The 16,120-nt window shown below is 44.9% G+C and overlaps 1 non-coding gene across 1 annotated transcript; it reads left to right on the top strand.

The window, feature by feature from the left end:
* Positions 1-13,655: 13,655 nt before the first annotated feature.
* On the top strand, positions 13,656-13,729 carry trnan-guu (transfer RNA asparagine (anticodon GUU)). Its single transcript has one exon. It is a non-coding gene; the product is annotated as a tRNA-Asn (tRNA).
* Positions 13,730-16,120: the final 2,391 nt, after the last annotated feature.

The following is a 16,120-nucleotide window of genomic DNA, read 5'->3' as shown; positions in this document are numbered from 1 at the left end:
GTTGGGAGCAGCCCAGAGAGCTGCAGCTTGACCAGTGAAGGCCTATTATATTATACTTCCTCAGCTATCTGCATCTGTTGTTGCTCCTTCCTCTGCGTCCTTCTAGTCGTTGAATAAAAAATAATCAGGCCTCATAAATATGCCTGAGTGGCCTCCTCCAGTATTTCCGGATTACTGGCCGTACCCGAGTTGATATCCCAGAAGGCTCTGAACTCCTGTGATGTACTCAACAAATTTGCTATCCCTTAACAGGAATGGGTCCATGCACCAGTGCTGTGCATCCGTTCCACCACTCTTGATTTTACCATCTAATTACACTGGAACATGGTCCGAGACAGCTATATTGCCAATTTCACCAGCCAATGTTCTGTCCAAGCAATCCAATGGCATTAAAAATTGTCAGTTCCCATGTGGTACTTACATGGGTTGGAAGCTGCCCCGATTGTGGGAAGGTGTTCATTCGCTCCTCCCACCTCGTGATTCACCGGCGGGTCCAGAACCGGTGAGAAACCCTTCCCCTGCCCCAAATGTGGGAAGGCCTTCAGCGATTCCTCTGGTCTGCTGGCCCACTGGCGGGTCCGCACCGGCGAGAGGCCATTCACCTGCTCTGTCTGCGGGAAGTACTTTACACGCTCTCCGACCTGCTGAAGCACCAGCGGGTCCACACTGGGGAAAGGCCCTTTAGCTGCTCTGTGTGTGGGAAGGGCTTTACCCAGGCCTCCCACCTGCTGACACACCGGTGGGTCCACACTGTGGAGAGGCCGTTCACCTGCCTCGAGTGCGAGAAGGGCTTTGCTGTCTCCTCCACTCTACTGACGCACCAGCGGGTCCACACTGCGGGGAGGCCGTTTGCCTGCCCCATGTGTGGGCAGAGGTTCACAATGTCCTGCAGCTTGAACAAGCACCAGCGGAGGCACCAATGCTCCCAACAATCAGATTCTGCCGGTAACGCTGCTGAGGGTCACTCCCAGGACTGAACCTCCTGCCCTTTCTGACAGTGGGGATCGTGGGAGAGTTGGTAGGGTTTTTTGTTTTCTACTGGGGGAGTAGAGGGGGAAGGTGGGGTGGTGGCTCAGTGGTTAGCACTGCTGCCTCATAGCGCCAGGGACCCAGATTTGATTCCATCCTCAGGGTGACGGTCTGTGTGGAGTTTGCATGTAATTCCCCCCTGTGTCTGCGTGGGTTTCCTCTGCGTGTTGCCGCGTCTTCCCAAAGTCCAAACGTGCGCATGTTTGGGCGAATTGGCCAAGCGAAATAGTCCCATAGTGTTCAGGAATGTGTAGGTGTGGTGCATTAGTTAGGTGTAAGTGCAGAGTGATAGGGTAGGAGAATGTGTCTGGGTGAGTTACTCTTCAAAGGGTCGCTCTGAACTTGTTGGTCAGAAGGGCCTGTTTCCACACAGTCGTGATTCTACGGTTCTGTGAATATTGCTTCCAGTGGGCGCTGCTGCTCATTGAGCCCAGGGCCCGCACAAACCTAAGACCACAAGACCATTGGAGCAGAAGTTAGGATATTTTGACCCATCGAATCTGCTCCACCATTTGTTAGAGACAAAATAAAAAACTGCAGATGCTGGAATCTAATATAGATAAGCAGGAGGCTGGGCACAACAAGACAGGCAGACCAGGAGGTGGAGAACGCAGCATTTCAGGTATTACCCCTCAGGACTGAAGAAGGGTTCTACCCGAAACGTTGACATCTCCACCAGAAGTGATTTATCAGTTTGAACGAGAGGGCATAGGTTTAGAGTGAGAGGGGAAAGATTTAAAAGGGACCTAAAGGGAAAGCATTTCACGCAGAGTGTGGTGCGTGTATGGAAGAAGCTGCCAGAGGAAGTGGAGGAGGCTGGTAGAATTTAAAAGACATTTGGTTGGGACATGAATAGAAAGGGTTAGAGGGATTTGGGCCAAGTGCTGGCAAATGGGACTAGATTAATTTAGAATATCTGGTCAGCGTGGACGAGTTGGACTGAAGGATCTGTTTCCGCGCTGTACCTCTATGACTACTGGTCCTGAGGTAAGTTTAGAATTGAGTAACTTTGAATAATTCAATCTTGTTGAATTCACCTCCTGGAAGGTTTCAAATGAACCCCTCCAAGCGACATGATTTAACTATACCGAGTTGGATAAAGTATCCCATCAAGTTCAACATGAATGCGCAGTTGAAGAAGTTGAAGTCAGAAGTCACACAACACCAGGTTACAGTCCAACAGGTTTATTTGAAATCCCAAGCTTTGGGAGCATTGCTCCTTCATCAGTGCTGCTCCTTCATCACTTCACCTGATGAAGGAAATTGTGCTTCGAAAACTCATGAGTTCAAATCAATCTATTGGGATTCTCACCTGGTGTTGTGTGACTTTTGACCTGTCCATCCCCAGCACCTCCGCATCAGAGTTGACGAATGAGATCAGATTTTATTCAGCATGATTTAGTGAGATATTCATCTGGATGTCCTTATGCCTGAAACATCGATTCTCCTGCGCCCCGGGTGCTGCCTGACCTGCTGTGCTTTTCCAGCACCACACTCTCAACTCTGATCTCCAGCATTTGCAGTCCTCACTTTTTCCTGGTTCATGTGGAAACTCAACAGTGTCAGTTACAAAGAGACGCCAGTCATCGAGTACTATAGCACAGAGACAGGCCCTTCAGCCCAAACCGATCAATGCTGACCAAAATGTTTGTCAACACTAACCTCATTTCCCTGCACTTGGCCCTAATCCTTCTAAAGCTTTGCTATCCATGTATTTGTTGAAACGCCTTTTCAATGTTGTTAATGTACCTGCTTCAACCACTTCCACTGACAGCTGTTTCCCCAGGCGAACTACACTCTGTAAATATTTTGCCCCACATCTTTTCTTCCATCTTTGTCCTCTCAACATAAAAACGCGTCCTTGCTCTTGAAATCCTCCCCCGAGGGAAGAGACAGCTACCGTTAACCCAACTCTACCCCTCATGGTTTGGAAATATTGCCTCTCAACTTCCTCTGCTCCAGTGGAAAAACATCCCAGCCTATCCAGCCTAAATTCTAATTTGATAATAATGGCAGTGATGATTTTGGCTGTGCGTGTGTCAAGCATCTCTCATTTCTAAGCCAATGCTGTGCCTCTTAAGTTCACCTGATCTTAAAACGAATGGCACCCCATTCATTTAAAATGTCCATGTTTTCTGTGCAAAGTCGGTCCTGGTGAGGAAATCGGCAGTGGTGTCTTATATTGCCGTAGACGTCTTTTGACCGGGTTCATATGCTCTGTTTTGTGATGTATGAGTAAATGTTCAGAACAAAAGATTAATGCAGCCCTTTATTCATGTCTCATTATTAAAAACACTTTCTCCATTTATAGATGTGACTGAGAAGCTTCTCCCAATGAATCTTTGACTGATAACAGCATTTGTCAGGCTTTTGAAAGTCACTGCAGCTCTGTCATAGCACAGGGGAGGGCTCTTTCAGGCACAACGCGTCATGCAGAAAATTCTCCCACATTAGTTGAGCAAAGTTGACGTCTTTTTAAGACATTGTGAAACTTGAAAGGGTTCAGAAAAGGTTTGGAAGGATGTTGCCAGGGTTGCAAGGTTTGAGCTATAGGGAGAGGCTGAATACCCTGGTACTATTTTTCCTGAAGCTTTAGAGTCAGCCAGAAACATCTGTTGAATCAGGAAACATCTCTTCCTGCAGCAGCTTCAGAGAGACTGCTTGCTAAAATCAAAAGCAGGGGAAAAGAATGGGACAACTGCCCTTTCATCGTAGAAGTGTTTTAGAAGAAAAAATGTCAAACCCTTTTCCCGGATTGTTGCCTTAGCCAGTATCTGTTAACCATTAGCAAAAACCTTAATCCTAGATGAATGGGAAGCCTTTTAAAACCCCACCTGAAAATAAACCAACAGCGTAATCTTAAAGGAGCAACATAATCACAACAAAAAGCACTTGAACTGAAACATTTGTAACAAAAGGCTGTACAGTTAGCAGGACAAGAAAACGATTTTCAATTTCACCAATCAATTTAAATCAGCCGCATTGGCTACCAAAAATTTATTAAATTTAAATCCTAAAGTTTTGACAACATGGCCAATCCTATCATAAAGAATTGGCGCTCTCAGTCATCTGTGTATTAGAGAAAGCATCATTTAGGAAAACAGAGAAGGGCATTCCTGACAGAGGAATCGGAGGAGGCATCCCCGACAGAAGATGGCACAGAATATTCCGGAAGACACATAACCTGGTTGTAATCTGAGAGATTAAATTCCAGTTTGCGTTATCTGAGTGGGACATGTATTGATTGGAACAGCATACCAGAAGAATCTTGATTTATTCCAGAATACCCAGTAGTTCGGACGGATTTATTCAGTTTGTTAGTAATTTTGTTCATTTGTTTACCGTGAGAGTTGGTTAAATAAATTGGTGATTGTCTATTTTAAAGTGTCAGGGATTTACTTTTAACACTACAGCAGGTTACACCACTTATCACACTGACTTTACAGATTAAAGGGCAACGTGCCACTCTTTGGACGTTTCAGTTTGAGATCTTGGTGAGTGGGGTGGGTGGGTTCAGCCTTCGCTTTGTAACAGTATTGATGACATTCTCTTGAATGCAATGGAGTCAATATTAATCCCAGCATCTTGGTGTGGTTGTGGGTGAATCACCTTAATTTGGCTCCTGACTCAGAAACCGCACATAGAATCAACTGCTGAAACAATGATTTGCACTTTATTGCATGTAGCAACCACAAATAAAACCCCTCAAGTTCATTCAGCTTCACCCCCCACCAAACTTGGCTATCACCCAGTTGATGGCTGGATTTTTCTGGGTTTCCACCGACAGTGCCCATCTCTGGAAGTGTCCAGGGGTTTGATGCAGTCTTATTCTTCTAAGTACTGCTGCTGCATCATTCTGGAGTTGAATTTTGGTGGCGTTTCCTCAATTTCAAATCTGTTTTGAGTTTTTTTTAAAGACTCTAACATCACCACACATTGCTGGAGACCTCAGGTCTGCAGCTTACCTTCTTATCCTTGAGGGTTAGCTATCTGTTTGAAACAGCCTGCCCTGCAATTAACTCCTCTATGTAAAGGCTTTCCTTCGACAGGCAGAATTAATTGTCCTTTTGTCACACCATTATTAAACAACATTATCTTGTCTGTCCCAAGAAACAACTTATTGTGTTGCCTCCTTCTTTCCATGGATGTTAACTAGCAGAAATTAAGCCATTTATTGTATTTAATCTACTCTGCCATTCAATCATGGTTGATATGTTTCTTAACCCCATTCTCCCTATCACCTTTGAGCCCCTTGATACTCAAGAATGAGTAAATGGTGGAGCAGACTCAATGGGCTGAATGGCCTAATTTCACTTCCTGTGGTGTCACAGTTTCTCGTCCGCCCTTTCGTTTCTTGGTCCAGAAAGAGTTATTGTTGACTCGTGAAGTTTGGGAAGCTCTGGAGTTTACAGGTGCACACCACGCTCCTCTCTGTCTCCTCCCAGAATAACGATTCCTCCTGAGATACTGGCAGTTCTTGAGATCCCTGGATATCCCGGAATACAAATCAGTGTGTCTGGAAGTCTCTGCTGCTACCCTGGAACAGAAGGATTATGGGGAGAAAATTCAGAAATCCGAAGAGCAAAGAGACTTGGGACTTCTAGCCCAGGATTCTCTCAAGGTAAACTTACACTTTGAGTCAGTAGTTAGGAAGGCAAATGCAACAATGGCATTTATTTTGACAGGACTTGAATATAAAAGCAGGGAAACACTTCTGAGGATCTGTAAGGATCCAGTCAGGCCACAATTGGAGTACTGTACACAGTTTTGGGCCCCATATCTCAGGAAGGATGTACTGGCCCTGGAACATGTTCAGAGGAGGTTGATGAGAAAGGTCCCAGAATTGAAAAGCTTAACATATGAAGAACATTTGAGGATTCTGGGTCTATACTCAATGGAGCTTAGAAGATGACAATGGAACTAATTGAATCCTACAACATACTGAACAGCTTAGACAGAGTGGATGTTGGGAAAATATTTCCATGGGTAGGAGAAACGAGGAGCCAAGGGCTCAGCCTTCAAGTAAAGGGAAGACCTTTTGGAACTGAGATAAGGAGAACTTCTTCAGACAGAGAGTGATGTATCTATGGAATTCACTGCCCCAGAAGGCTGTGGAGGCCAGATCGTTGAATATATTTAAGATGGGGATAACGAGGTTCTTGAATATCAAGAGGATTGAATGTTACGGGGAGAAAGGGGTTGAGAAACTTATCAGCCATGATTGAATGGTGGAGCAGACTCAATGGGTTGAATGGCATAATGTCTGCTCCTATAATCTTATGATATGCTGATGTGTGGAGGGGTGAGAATGGGGGAAAAGTGATAAAGAGGGGAACACAATTAAGGTGAAGCTGGATACAGATACATAGGAAATACAACAATTGTACGATAAATTTCAGACCACATAGAAGCACTGGCATACAGAGGGATCTGGCCATATGCATCTCCAAAAGTGGCAATACAGGCGGGTAACGAGATCAAGAAGGCACATAGCACGTTTGCCTTGAGTGTAAGAGTTGGCGAGTTATGTTACAGCTATTTATTCCGGTCACATTCAGAATATTGCGTGCAGTTCTGGTCCCCACACTACCAGAAGGACATGGATGCTCTGGGAGAGGGTATAGAGAAGGTTCACTCGGCCATTGCCTGGTCTGGAGGTCTCATTATGAGAAGAGATGGGATAAACCTGGATTATTTTCACTGTAAAGATGGAGGCAGAGGGATGGCCTCAACAAAATGATGAGACACACAGATTGACTGGACGGGGCGGCGTGGTGACTCAATCATTAGCACTGATGCCTCACAGCGCCAGGGAAACTGGTTCAATTTCAGTCCCAGGTGACTGTCTGTGTGGAGTTTGCACATTCTCCCTGTGTCGATATGGTTTTCCTCCGGTTTCGTCTCACAACCCAAATGTGTAGGTTAGGGTGGAGTGGCTATGCTAAATTACCCCAATTCCCAGGGATTGGCAGGTTAAATTGGATTGTCCGTGCTTAAATTGCCCCACAGTGTTCAGGAATGTGAAAGTTAGGTACATTAGTCAGGGGTAAATGTCGAGTAATAGGGGTAGGGAAATGGGTCTGTGTGGATTATTCTTTGGATGTTTGGTGTTGGGCCAGATAGTCTGTTAGATAGTCAGAGGCTCCCCCCGCCCCGCCCCACCAGGGTGGAAAAGTCAACGACAAGAGGGCACAAGTTCAAGGCGAGAGGGGTACAGTCTGCGGGAGAATTGAAAGGGGCGATTTTTCACACAGTTGGATGGTGGATGCCTGGAATACATTGCCAATGGATGTAGTGGTAAGAGGCACCTTAGCAACACTTAAGGTAGACACATGAATGGGAGGTGTATGCAGGGACAGAAACCACGCATCAGCAATAAATAGCAGGTCTAAGTTAGGATTAAGAATTGGCACAGGCTTGGGGGTGGAGGGGGTAGGGGGTAAAGTGAACTTTCAAAAAGTAGGGGATACCTGTATGCTGATGAAGGGGTGGGTGGAGGCTCAGGTGGAGCATAAACACTGACAGAGGCCAATTGGATCGACTGTGCTGGAGACTCAATGGGACAGAGACAATTGTATCTATTTCAGATCTACCTGCACTTCAGCCGCTTCTGTGGACTGTTTCCGTAGGGAAGGTGCAATCCCAGGCTCAGAGAGCGTCAGCCCCCACTGGAAGTAAAATGGGTGACAGAGCAGCCATTCAGCATAAAGGAACCCCTTACCCTCCCACTTCACCCACTAAACAGGGTTCAAGATGTGACTCTCAGCAGCGGTAACAGCAGAGTCCAACCTGAATCCCTGCGCCATCTCACTTGTGAAGTTGCTGGTGTCTCCACAAGTTGTACGACTGGGTGAAGCCCTTCCCACACACTGGACAGGTGAACGGCCGCTCCTTGGTGTGGATGTGCTGGTGTTTGCGCAGGGTGAAGGAATCACAGAAGATATTGCTCCACACGGGACAGATGATCGGCTTCTCCCCAGTGTGGACGCAGAAACTGAGCAGCAGGTGATACGACTGGGTGTAGCCCTTCCCGTACACAGAGCAGGAAAACGGTTTCTCCCTGGTGTGCATCCGCTGGTGCGGCAGCAGGTGGTGTGACTGAGTGAAGCCCTGCCCACACACGGGGCAGATGAACGGGTTCTTGCTGGTGTGGACCCACTGGTGGGCCAGGAGGTGGTGTAACTGAGTGCAGGTGAACAGCCGCTGCCCGGTGTGCAAACGCCAATAATCTCCAGCGCAAATGGCGAAGGGAAACCATTCCCACACTCCCCACATTTCCACGGTTTCTCCATGGTGCAGGTGCCCTCGTCTGTCTCAGACCTAAACAATCTGTTGAAAACTTGCTCACGCTTACAGCATGTGTTTGGTGTTACTGGTGAACCCCCTGATAATTGGAACACTCTCATTCAGTCTGTAAAGCTTGTTCCAGTCACTACTCGGGTATGTGGGTATGTGAGACTTTGAGTTTCCAGTCACACTGACGTTTAAAACCTAACGAAGCAGACAGACCTTCTCCCCTTTGTTTTCAAGGCCATCAATATCCACGTCCTCGTGGATCAAGTGACTGTCAGACTTTGATCTGATGTTTGGTCTGAGATTTCTGCCGCCAAATTCTTCTCTTGTAATATTCCTGTGAAGTGATTGCAAAGGTCATCACAGTCAGTCCATGATTGAAAGTCTGAACGTAATTCTCGTTACTATGGAACATTCTTTCCTCTCAATCCCAAAGATCTTTGCGTCGATCTATATGTAACTGTAAACTAACAGGGTTATGTGGCAGACTGCATACCTCCACGAAGAGTTCACATGGACTCAAGTTGCAAATGGACCTCTGTAGTGCAGTATTGACACTCTTACTGAAGATCTACAATATGCTGCAGTACGATATTACAAGTCCAGGAACAACTGCAAATCAGACAAGGTCTTTTCAGAAGTTGGACCATGAACTTCTGAAGCTGCTGCTGCTCTTCCTCTCCCTCTCTGAATGAAGATTGATCTTCACCCAGACTGCATCTTCCTTCCTCTGTCCAAATATTTGTGAACGCAGCCCTTTTTTGAAGGATGGCATGTTTTCTGATCATCACAATTAAAGGGGTGTCTTCACCCTGATCTGCAAGGGGACAGTCAGTCAGGGGAGGGCAGGGTCACGTCGTGTGTTGTTGTGTGGAATCTGTGACAGCTGCAACAATTCATCCCAACTCCTGTACTCAGTGCTCTGACTGATGAAAGCAAGCATGCCAAACGTCTTCTTCATTGCCCTGTCTACCCATGACTCCACTTTCTAGGAGCTATGAACCTGCACCCTTACATCTCTTGGTTTGAAATACTGCATAGGAAACATATTTGGTGCTTGTTGGTATGTATTATTATCTGGTGCTTATCTCGACTCTAATTCGGTATTTTATACTGAATGCCATGATTGATGAAGGCCAGTGTGCCCAAATTTTCTACCTGTGACTCCACTTTCAGAGAACTGTGAACATGTACTCCAAGATCCCTCTGTCCCACTACACTCCTTAAGGTCCTACCATTCACCATGAAATTCCTACCTTGATTTGACTATACAAAATGTAAGACCTCACACTTATCTATATTAAACTCCATTTGCCATTAATCTTAAACCTATGCCCTCTAATTTTGGACTCCCCCACCCCAAGAGAAAAGACCTTGCCTATTTACCCTATCCATGTCCCTCATGATTTTATAAATGCCTTTAATGTCACCTCTCAGCCTCCAAAGCTCCAGAGAAAATAGCTCCAGTCTATTCAATCTCTTCCTGTAGCTCAAACCCTCCAACTCTGGCAGCATCCTTGTAAATGTTTTCTGACCCTTTCAAGTTTCACAACACCCTTCCTGCAGCAGGAAGCACAGAATTGCATGCAGTATTGCAACAATGATGGAACCAATGTCCTCTCTGAAGAGGATTTTAAAACAATATTTATAACTACAAGCAAATCAGGTTAGTTGGGCATGACTTTCCCATAGTTTTGGTTGTCCTTCATTAACCTATGCTTTATAATATATAAGAAAATATTTTGAGGGATGGGATTGTTGCTAGCATGTTCAACATTTGCTCCCCATCCCTCATGGCCTTTGGACTGAGCAATAGGCTACATGCTAGAAGGCAGTTGAGAGTCAACCACATTGTAGTAGGTCTGGAGTCACGTGATGTGAGCGTGTGCACGCGTGTGCAGAGTTGTGAGTGGGAGATTTCCCTCCCGAAAAGAACACTTTCACAACACTCTGTAATGATTGGACAAAAACAACAGTTCTGGCAGCATCTATGAGGAGACGACAGTGTTACTGTTTTGAGCCCGGTGGCCCTTCAAAATTAGGCTGGATTCAAAGCATTAACTGTTTTCTTTCCACAGATCCTGCCAGACCTGCTGCATTTGCCCAGCAATTGTGCCTTTTGTTGCTGATCTCCAACAGCTGCAATTCATTGTCTTAGCCAATAATGGTTTCCTGGTTGCAGTACAGAGACAAACTCTCATTTCCAGATCTTTTTATTCGTTGAAAATAAAGTCCACTAGCATCCATGATGGGATTTTAATTTTTGTTCTCAGAAGACCGAGATCTCTGGGCTACTTAACCAGTATCACGAGATCACAATCTTCCCTTCACTGACAGTGACATTGACAATCTTGTCCTGAATATTTTTCTTTATTCATTCATGGAACGTGACACTTGATCTCCCAAAAAATAACCAAGTGCCAATTCAGAGAGCAGTTAAGAGTCAACCACATGACTTTGGATCAAGAGTGACACATTCACCAAACTGCGAAAGGACTGAAGATTTCCTTCCTTAAAAAAAGGTTATTAGTGAACAAGATAGGTACTTATGACAATTGATAAGATCACCAAAGCAGCGATAAGTTAATATTCCAGATACATAAATTGATTTCAAATTGCATCGGGGCCATAGCAGCATCAATTTGAAACTCCAGATGTTAAATCCACGAACAATGCCCAAATGCTACCAACTCCCTACAATCTCTAGGCTTCCCAACACTGACTGGTCTGTAATTGCCAGTTGCATCCTTTTCCTCCTTACTATTTACTATTCAATTCAGCCCATTGAGTTGACTCTGCTATGTATTCAGATCACGATTATTCTGGCAAACATTTACTCCATTTTGCTGCCATTTCCCCATAATCCTCAATTTGCTTCATGATTAAAAAAAATCTATCTCAACCTTTAATGCACGTAAAAACCCAGGCTCAACAGCCCTCTGTAGTATCAAGTTCCACAGATTTACTGCCCTCAGGAGAAATTCCTATCTGTCCTAAACATGCAATCTCCTATTTGGAGGTTACTTCCTCTGGTCCCAGACTCACCCACTTTTCCACGTCTAGCCTGTCAAGTCTCCTCAGAATCTTGTACGTGACAATAAGGTTACCTCTAATTCTTCTAACTTCTAATAAGCACAGGTCCAACCTATTCAGTTCTCCTCATAAGACATTCTTTCCATCCCTGGTATCATCATGGTCAACCTTCTCTGGCCTGCCTCCAATGCCAATATATCTTTCCTCAGGTAAAGGTCCCTAAACTGTTCACAGTGTTCAGTTGTGGCCTGACTAATGCCTTACATAGGTTCACTATAACCTCCCTACATTTCTACTCTATTGAAAAGGCCAACCTCCCATTTGTCTCCCTATTACTCACTGAAATTGGATGAAGAGATTCGTGGACGTGATTCCAAATCCCTCTATTCTAAAGCTTTCTCCAATTAATATTCAGTTCTTCACCTCCTAACAAACTGTATTACCTCATTTTCCCATCTGTCAAGCTTTCGCTCATTTGCTTAACCTGTCTATATCCCTCTCCAGATATCTAATGTCATCCTCATCACCTGCTTTCACATCAACTGTCTCTTTTGCAAATTTAGCAATAGTACCTTCACTTTACTTATCCAAGTAATTCGTGTATATATTGTAAATAATGTTGCCCCCAGCGCTGATCTCTGTGGTACACCACTAGTTACAAGTTTTCATCCTGAACATGCCACTTACCACAACTGTGGTAGTTAGCCAATCATCTATCTATGCTAACATACAGCCTCCCAACACCGTGGGCTCTTTGCTTACTATTTCATAAGATGTGAATATCATTGGCTGTGCCAACAACTCTTCCCAAACTGACCTTGAAAAGGTGGTGCTGATCTGCTTCTTAAATTGCTTCACAAATATGATGTGGACTGCAACAATGTTCAGGAGTGAGTTCCAGCATTTTGGTCAATAACAAAGAAACAATGCGATATATCTTGCAGTCGGAATCCTGTGTTCACACTTGTCTGTTCTTGGTGGTTGAGGTCATGGCTTGGAAGGTGCTTTTGAAGAACCACCACTCATGCAATCAAGCCAGACTGATAGATTGTGGCCCCAGACTCTGCCATTTTGACTTCCCTCATCAATCTACATTCTTTCCAGCGAAGTTTCAGTCTCAACCCGCCACGCAATTCCATCTGTTACGGCTTAAAAGATAAGAATACACATGATTACCAACCGTATTTTGGGTTGTATAAATCTTTACCTGCCAGAATTATTTTCCAAAAGACTTTAATTAAACTGGGTGACTGCATGAAATGGTTTGTTGGTCAGACTATAATCATCATCCTCAAAGGAGACAATGCCAGTAATACCATTGAACTCGTCTTTTTGTTTAAAAAGCACAAGTTCTTGATTTATTTTTACAACTTACTGGCATTCACACCTGCACATTCAATGTCAAACTCAGACAACATAAATGAAATTACACCATTACAACAATCCAACAGATTAATTAATAATACACAGTGAATACCAAGGCTGATTAATGTGAAATTAAATTTGACTGAAAATGTAAAATCGAGATGAGAGATAACAAATCGGGGAAGGGCAGAAGGCAAGAAATGCAGCATCATAGAAGGTGCTCCTCCAGGGAGTGTATTTTACCAACAACAACTGCTAAATATAAACAAACACTCTGACATGATCCTCCGATTTTAATGTAAACCATACTCCCATACAGTAGAAACCATATAAATAAGTTAATAGATACAAGCCTTGAGCAAATCCAGCCTCCAGCCGGGCCCCCCGCTTCTTGGAGCTCCGAGAGGGGTTCCCACTCATTCATTCAACAGGAGAAGGCTCAATTTATTGTAATGGGCACGGAGGGTACAGTGGTCGTGTCTCATGTTGAGGAGGAAGCTGTTTCCTCTCATTCAACAGAAGAGGACCTATTTACTAGAGTTCTTTTTTGTGGTGCAGCTGTAGTCTCCCATAGAGCCCTGAGGCTCAGGTTCAAATCCCTCTGCTTCAGTGTGTGTAATAACATTACTGCCCAAGCCACGTGCCAACTGGCATAGGGAGAAGAAAATTAGGGAAGTAAACACGTCAACCTGTTCAATGCTATCTCCAATCATTTCACTTCCTGTCCCATTCGTAATCCAGGGAGCCCAGCCTCTTTTACCGAAGGTTCTTTTTGAGAAGTTTAATCGGGCATTTTTGCACAAGTCAAGTTAAGAAAGCCGTGATCCCTCGCAAGACAGCGCGGAAGACAACAATTGTAATTCTAGGAGGGGAGGCTGAATTATGAATTCACTAATAGCCTCACCTAAGCGATGGTGCAGTCCAGGCCAACGCCTGTCTCTGTGGCGCAATTGGTCAGCGCGTTCGGCTGTTAACCGAAAGGTTGGTGGTTCGAGCCCACCCAGGGGCGCTGTGTTCGCTTTTCTTCCTTGGCTTCGAGGCTGAACGCTTTTAATGGGGTCAGGAAAATGTTCCCCAAACGGAAATTCTCTCCACAAAGGGGTTTCTGAATTGAATTCATGTCTAACGTCAGGGACTGCGGATTCTGAGAAGCCGAGACAAAAAGACAAACTCAGCAGGTTTGACAGTACCTGTCGGAGAAAACAGAATTTCGAAATGTTGTCTCTGATTCTCTTTCCACAGATGTTGCCTAACCTGCTGAGTTCCTCCTGCAATTTCTCGTTTTGTTTTGAACGGAAATGTCATTTCACCTTTTGGGATGAAACACCTCGACTCGCCATGTGCAGATATTTAACCCTTTCGAAACACTGTGAAGTGATTGGATTCAAACAAACTCTGCGATGATTCACTCTTTCTCAGCTCCACAGGCAGACAGACATGGGAAGTGAAGTTGTCAGTGTGGTTCTGTATTCGTGGGCCGAGTGGTTAATGTGATGGACTTGAAATCCATTGCGGTTTCCCCACGCAGGTGTGAACACTGCCGACTACAAAATGAGAAATGTCGTCGAAAAGAAAGGGAGCTTGCACCCCGGCTTCTTCTTTAAGATTCACATCAGTGGAGGGGGAAAAATATTTCACTCACATTGGGACTGGTGGGAATCTGCAACCCACTGCCTGTTCGGGTGGAACAAGCAGATACCCGCAGAGCTTCTTTAGAAGCTATGAGCCAAGTGTTTGGAAATGAGACTAGAACAGTGAGGGTCATGAAATCGTGATCGAAATGAAGCAGGCACATGACGACAAGGGTGTTTCCTTTGCCAGTGAAAGATACTGCTTCACAAAGTTGGGCCTGTGGAAGGGAATCAGTGACGGTGATTATCTTTGGTTGTTCACCTTGTGAAGGTTCCCATTGCTGCGCATGTCCGTGTTAACGTCAGAACTCTGCATCATGGCGGCGTCAGGTACGCACAGTGCCGGGCGCAATGGATGACGCATCTGACTCCACCTACCTGTTTGAAATGCAGCTCACAGTTTCTTCACACACCCCAATTAATCTTTCTCATTGTCCTGAAGCCGGCATATGGTTTGAATTCCCGATCTGCGGGAATGAGAATCTTTTCACTATCTCGCGTCAGTAAATGTCCCTGAGAACATCGGAGTCACGTCACAGCGCTGTCAGGTGAGGGGAAGCTGAAATAGCCCCACACGCTGCTCACGGGCACACTTTCCTTTCCCCAACTCAACGCCTCAACCACTGCAGCTCCTGGGAGTGGAAAGGAAACAATCACCAAAACCCAGTCTTAGCTTTGTGAATCTTCAGAAAATAAGCAAAGGTTCATCCCTTCGGATTTTCTATCCTGGGCTGACAGGGATGAGTTTTGTCACTCTTTTGTAGGACATTGCAAGTGGATGTTTTGCAGAAAAGCACCACAATGCCATCTGATTAATCAGGACCTGGATGTTTTCGGTCTTTGAATGTAAGTGTTGTGCTCCAGAACTTTGTTGTTCACAGTTTATAATACTTATCTTCCCAGTCCCCTGTATCACTTATCGAAAATGTTTAATTTGCATCTTGTAATCCTTTCACTGTCTGCTAATGAGGATAGCGTTTCCGTGTTTTACCTAAATTATCTTGACCTTGCATACCTCAAGCCTCAAGCTAATTTCACGAGAAAACTTCTCCAGTTCAAAAGCCAACTGTTAATGATGGCTCTGTTTCTTGTCACGTATCCAATTTCAGATCGATGTTGTTAATATCACTTTTATTCCTTCAGATCCAGGTTTCGCTCACAGGGCTAGAACAGAACTGTCACCAAATACATTTACCAATCTACGTTCATCCTATCGATTGTATTAGCATCATCAACACTTCTCATCAAAATAACTCGAGAGACTTTCCTCACAATTTTCTGTGAACAGTTCCACATTAGCTTTGCTGAATGAACCCCAAATTTCTTGAAGTGGCTCCTTATTTTCGGCCCTGATTATTAATCTCTCTATGCATGGGAATGGATCCTTCCCACCCGTTCTATCACTCATCAATGTGTGTAGTTCAGGTCGATCTCCCATCAGCCTCCTCTGTCCTGATCAAATCCAGGGGAACAGAATCAGTTGGAACTATGGCGCGGACAGGAAAAGCCCAATACTCACCTTTCCTGTTAGAACCATTCCATGAGAAATTTTAGACCACAACTTTGGGCGTGTAGTTGTCGCCGAACACTTAAGGTGCTGGCGTAGAGATCCTTTGGGGCTCCCCCGCTCAGGGTCGTAACCTGCTGACTATGCTTTCTTCACTGACGATTTTAAATGACTTCCTGTTGGCTGCATTATCGCTCAAACTTCACAAAACCCGTCTCGATAAAATCACGTTTTCTCATGTCTGGGAATTGATTGCCATGCA

This window comes from Chiloscyllium plagiosum, unplaced genomic scaffold, assembly GCF_037043375.1.
Source record: "Chiloscyllium plagiosum isolate Xiang-an unplaced genomic scaffold, Cpla_swu_hap1 HiC_scaffold_27, whole genome shotgun sequence".
NCBI lineage: Eukaryota > Metazoa > Chordata > Chondrichthyes > Orectolobiformes > Hemiscylliidae > Chiloscyllium > Chiloscyllium plagiosum.
This window is presented reverse-complemented; position numbering and strand designations above follow the sequence as displayed.